The 6,276-nt window shown below is 34.6% G+C and overlaps 1 pseudogene; it reads left to right on the top strand.

Moving 5' to 3' along the window:
* The first annotated feature begins 814 nt into the window (after window positions 1–814).
* Window positions 815–1,131, top strand: LOC105717195 (PHD finger-like domain-containing protein 5A; annotated as a pseudogene).
* Window positions 1,132–6,276: the final 5,145 nt, after the last annotated feature.

Raw genomic sequence — 6,276 nt, 5'->3', positions numbered from 1 at the left:
TTAACTTTTGTGAGCATTAACATTTAAAGTTGGTTTTTATAAGCAAATTTAGCTGGGTTGTTTTCCCTCCTCTTATTCACAATATGTCATTTAATTGGCATATTTAGATTATTTACATTTAAAGTGATTGTTAATGTAGTTTTATTAATATCTACAATGTTTCTGTTTGGTTTTAATTGATTTTGATTTTATTTGTTTCTATTCCCTTCTTTGTGCCTTCTCTACTTTTAATTGAAAATTTTATAGGATCCCATTCTATCTCCTCCTTTAGCATAACAGTTATACTAAAGGATAATTCCAGGGTGTTAGAAATTACCCTAGATGTTGCAATGCACACTTTAACCTAATTTAAGTCTATCTTCAAACAACACTATACCACTTCACAATCAGTACCTCACACAGATAATTCCAATTTCTCCCACCCCTTTCTTACAGTGTTGCTATGAATCATTTGACTTATTCATAAGCTACCATCACCCAATGCATTGATACTATTCTTGTATTACCAGTTATCTTTAGATTTTATTAAAATAATTAAAATAAAATGTTTTATTTTATTTTCTCTCCTATACTCTTTCTTTCTTTACTTAGATCCAAGTTTCTGACTTATGTCATTTTCCTTATTCTGAAAAAAATATTTTAATATATCTTGCAGGACTGAAAAGATGTAAAAATGGGAGTAATGGCTTCCAAACATTTTACATATTGAAGCTGAAATTGGAAATCTGTACTTTAATTCTTAAGCAGATAATTTGCAGAATCTCTGTTTCTTTAAAAGTTTTATATTTCCCGGTGGCCAACTTTGTTGGGAACTATGGCTAAACAGCATCCTGATTTTATCTTTTGCCACAAGCAGGCTGGTGTTGCCTCCGAAAGACTGTGTGAAAAATGTGATGGCAAGTGTGTGATTTGTGACGCCTATGTGCGTCCCTACACTCTGGTGCGCATATGTGATGAGTGTAACTAAGGATCTTACCGGGAGCACTGTGTGATCTGTGGATGTCCTGGGGTCTCTTATGCCTATTATTGTAAGGAGTGCACCATCCAGGAGGACAGAGACAGCTTCCCAAAGATTGTCTATTTGGGGAGCTCTTCTATGAATACAAAAAATATGGTTTCAAGGAGAGGTGATTTGTGGGTGGCTCCTTCCACCCCGCTACATCAAGCTGCTGTGGCTGCCAGAAAAGATGTCTGCTACTACCAGCAGAAAAGGAGAAGAGCCCAAAGCATCACCAGGAGTGCCTGCTTGTGTAATGGCGGGTGGCCACACCCTCCTCTCCCTTCACCTAGACGTGGTATGGATGGAAAAGGATTCTTCACAGAGCTCTCTAGCACACTGTATCAAAGTAAAATTCATAGATTAGTTAATGGTTTTTCTTTAATTCAAGAAGCAAAGATCTGTTCTCCCTATTGATATGTTCTCCCTCAACTAAGATCTTCTAAAAAGAATATTTTAGTCTTCTGCTTGAGGAGTTGACCGTGAAGCTATGCCCAGTGAAAAACATGTTCTTGCAGCAGCTCTGATGGCAGCTGTCCTTGAGGAAGCTTCGGTGTGTGGTGGGAGGCTATCAGAACAAGAAACGTAGGCATTTACTCTTTTAACGCTTGTGCTGCTATCATATTATTTTCCTTCTGAGAAATTAGAAATCATTTCTGTTGCTATTATATTAATAAAGTTGATGTTTATTTAAAAAAATTATATGTCTCCAGTTTATCTCAGTGTTTCTTTTTCTTGGTATATGTTTGACTTACATGATCTTGTAATAGTGTTTACATATTTGTTGTTGTTGTTTTGTTTTGTTTTGTTTTTGGAGTCATCGTCTCATTCTCTTTCCCTGGCTATAGTGCAGCGGTGTGAACATGGCTCACTGCAGCCTTGACCGCCAAAGCTCAATTGATTCTCCTGTCTCAGTCTCCAAAATAGTTGGGACCACAAGTGTAAGCCACCATGCCTGGCTAATTTTTTAAAAATTCTTTGTAGAGATGAGGTCTCCCTATGTTGATCAGGCTGGTCTTAAACTCCTGGGCTCAAGCAATCTCCCACCTTGGTCTCCCATAGTGCTGGTATTAAAGGTATGAGCCATCACACCTGGTCTAATATATCTGTTTTTTATTTAAGAAAGAAGGACTTCATTGGTTACTTTATTTATTGGCACAGATTTTCTCTGTTATTATGTAAGCATTTTCTGTCCTCAAACATTTCTTGATGAATTAGAATATCTAATTGGGGTTCTATCAAAGGGTCATGGGTCAGTGGCATGGTGGCTCATGAACTTCCATTTTTTAACTTATTTTTGTTACATATTGAAAGTTATAGTTGTATATATTTATGGGGTACAAAGTAATGTTATAATTTTTAAACATAATGCAGAATAATCAAATCAAACTAATTAACATATACATCACCTCAAATATTTAACATTTTTTTGTGATGAGAACATTTGAAATTTACTCATAAGTCTTCAAAAATTGAGAGGTTCACCTTTATACTGAATCTCTTCAAATGCTAGAATAAGGAGATAATTATTCCAGTGATGCCAATACCATACCAAGAGTATTATTTTTGAAGGTAGTTAATTGTATTTATTTATAAAATCTCTTTGATATTTGTCTAGGTAATAAATGGCATTGTCATAAACTTTTGTTGACAGACTTCAAACTAATGGAACTGTTTTTATAGCATCTTCTCACTCTATACTCATACGTTCAGTAATCTCTCTTAGGCTTCTCTTTCTTTAGTTATTTTCTCTCCTACTAGTATTCAGGATTTCAAAAATTAGGGTTTAAATAATCTGCAAGAAAACTTAATCTCTTTTTTAGCTTTTGGAAATGTGCTTATCGTTCTTACCTCACCTCTGCCTCCAAACCTTCCCAAATGTTCCATTCCTATTTCCACACCACTGCATTCTCTTTGCTTCCAGGGATTTATCCATACTTTTATATTTTCTGTCGTATTTTGCACAAAGTTGAGTTGAATAGAAGCAAAAGGACTTTGTGCTTTTTCTCAGTGTTTTGTGACTATTGGTAGTCGAATAGAAGCAAAAGGACTTTGTACTTTTTCTCAGAATGTTTTGTGACTATTAATAGGAATTCAAGTGATGTTATTTGACCACTTTTTGTTTTATAATTAAGTCATATTATATAGTTACAGCCAATATTATCCCAAAGTTTGATAATAAAGAAAATAATGACACTTGCTACGACATTGACTCTCTGATATAGTATGTTCCTGGCTTCAAAAATATTAACGTAGAATCACATATTACGTCTCCTGTCACGTTATTATTATTTGTGTACATTTTATTTTCTCCACTTGTAGCTGCAAGCCTTAATGATATATGATATCCATGTGCACAAATATATCACCTTTCTTCCTAGGTTGCCTGGCTTCAAAAATATTAACATAGAATCACATATTACATCTCCTGTTACGTTATCATTGTTTGTGCACATTTTATTTTCTCCACTTGTAGCTGCAAGCCTTAATGATATATGATATCAATGTGTACAAATATATCACCTTTCTTCCTAGGTTGCAAGTTCTTGAGGTATTCAACACACATTCTCATATTTGCAAATGACATAGTGCCAAGTGAAAAACCTAATATTAAATAAATCCAATATAGATAACATTTCAAATGGCTATGAAGAGAATTGAAGCATTAAAAGCAGGCTATCTAAATCAATACTCATGTGGTCTGTTCACATTAAGTTCTTAACACAAGCTCCTCTAAACAAAGATTGTTTTCTGCATTATATACAGAAATAAGTAATTCTAAATCACAAAGTTCTTATCCTATTAATTTCAGATTTTCTTCAACAGTTTTTCCCTTCCCCCAAGAACCCCTGCCAGGCAGCAGGATGATTCCGTTGGGTTAACTTCATATAGACCAATATGCCTGACAATAGATGTAATGTTCATAATGGTCCCTCTTGGGCTCCAAATTTACTGCTGGTATCTTTAGTTATTTATCTTTATAGACAAAATTATAGACGTTGTGATCTGATTTCAGACAGCATCTACATGCATCTATTATGCCCAATAGACACCTTTTAGGCCTCTTCCTGCTCGGGTCCTAGAACACAAAGCCTGGGACTTGCTGGTCCATTTCTCCCAGCTCTGTAACACTATAACGTTTTCAGTGACCCTTTTACTCCTAAAAACCCATCAGAGAAACTGGGGTTCACTTGTTTTTAGCATGCTTATCTCACTGTGTCTAAGGGAACAAGGTTAAATACCACCATAAGCTAAATTATTATGTCCAGATCTGGAAAATAAAAAGTTAAAGCAGTCTCTTATTTATCCAAAAAAGTCATAGCATACTTAAAAAATTTTATTTAAATGATGGAAGAGTATAAACATAATTTGGTATGATTATACTTTTCCATTTGGCAAAATAATCAAACAACTTTCATTAAGAAACGTTTCATAGTCCTATACTCGTCAACCAAAATGAGTAAATCAGAAATAATTTTAAATGTCTTTGAATACACATGCAAGGCTTGAATAACTGAGTTATACACACACACAGACACACATACAGAGACTCATACACATACACATACACATATGTTCTAATATGTCTCAAGGGCAGAAAATTTAGTCACAACACTAAAGGGATAACATAGTGAAAGAGCTAAAAGATTCAACACTCTTCCATGCCCAGAAAAGGCTTAGATTTTGCTTTCCCTGTGTTCTTTATTATATTGTGTCTTCTATCTCTTAGAACTAATGGCCTGTATGACTGGAATAATTGTAAAAACTTTGGACTTCCTTTTAGATGAAGTTTGTCCCAGTGTGGCCTCTAGTCTTTATTAAATAAATACTTCTGGATCATATATTCACTTCCCCAGCCCAATTCTCCAGAAGGAGATCATTTTTAGGTTAAAGCCAAATAACTGTATTCATTAGTGGTCTTTCAGCAACATATTGCTCTCAGGAATACATGGTAAAGGTAGTCTTCTATTGCTGTGTAATAAATTACTACAAATTTAGCAGCTGAAAATAGCATGCATTTATAATCTGGAAACCTCCATGAATAATGAGTCTGGGCAGAAGTTATCTGAATTTTCTACTCAGGGTCTCACGAGTTGCAGTCAAGGAATTGACTGGGCTGCTTTTTCATATCAAGGCTTAACTGAGTAAGAATCCATTTCCATGCTTATTCAGGTTGTTTTCAGAATTCTTTTCATTTTAGCTATATGACTCAGGGCTCCAGCATTTCTTTGACTGGCTAAAGATTATCAGATCCTAGGGGCTACCAGACTTTCTAGAGGCTTCCAGCAGATCTTTTTTGAGAAGGACTTCTTAACATGGTATTTATTTACTTCATTAAATAAGCAGGTATAATCTCTCTCTTCAATCTGCTTAGATGGAGTCATATAATATCAAGCAATCAAGCAAGTGATATCTAATAACCTTTGCTTTGTAATATAACTCAATTATGTGGATGCCATTCCATCACCTTTGTCGTGATAGACTGGGTAGAAGCAAGTGATAGGCCCCACCTACCTGCAAGGGGAGGAATTATACAGGGTGCGAATATGGGAACACTTGAGTTTGTCTGCCACCTTCTGGTTGGTTTAACATCATCAATATTGCATCCTGATCATCTCTCCATCAGAAGCATTCCTAACATTTGTTGTACATCATCAGTTTGAGGTCAACGTATGCATAAAACATTATAATTTATGAGAGGGAGAGTTGTTGAAAGCAGGATAAAAAAAATTGGCAAAATCACACAAGGAGAGTAAGATTTCAAAATTAGGACAAAATGATGTGATTGGAGTCAGATACTGGCAGGACGCTTAAAGACATATCTGCATATATAGTGCATTTTTTACACTACCAGTAATCTATTTGTAAGGGGATTGAATTAATTTTAAGGACCAGGGCAGCCTCAGTTAGAGGATGCACAGTTTATGTATACAAGCATTGGAATTGATGGATGATATATTGTTTACTAATCAGGTTGTTTTTTATTCTTTTACATAATGACAGCTGAGACACTGAATAGCACCAAGTCTTCAATATTCTTATATATATTTATGATTTGAAGTATAAATCCAAACATAATATATTTGGGAAAATATTATTTTTAAGAAATAAACAGATAAACTTAATGTGAAAAATACTATATATATTTTCTATATTGAGAATATGAGGGAAAAAATGGAATTATCACAAAGCTAAGCATCAAGGAAAAAGTTAGATGACCTGTTTTTGGAACACTTTATCTCAAAGAATTAGATTTGCCAAGAGGCAAAAGGAAAACC

The sequence above is a fragment of the Aotus nancymaae genome, unplaced genomic scaffold, assembly GCF_030222135.1.
Source record: "Aotus nancymaae isolate 86718 unplaced genomic scaffold, 86718_ANA_hifiasm-v0.15.2.pri h1tg000017l, whole genome shotgun sequence".
NCBI lineage: Eukaryota > Metazoa > Chordata > Mammalia > Primates > Aotidae > Aotus > Aotus nancymaae.
The sequence above is the reverse complement of the archived record's forward strand: the minus strand, read 5'-3'. Positions and strand labels throughout refer to the sequence as shown.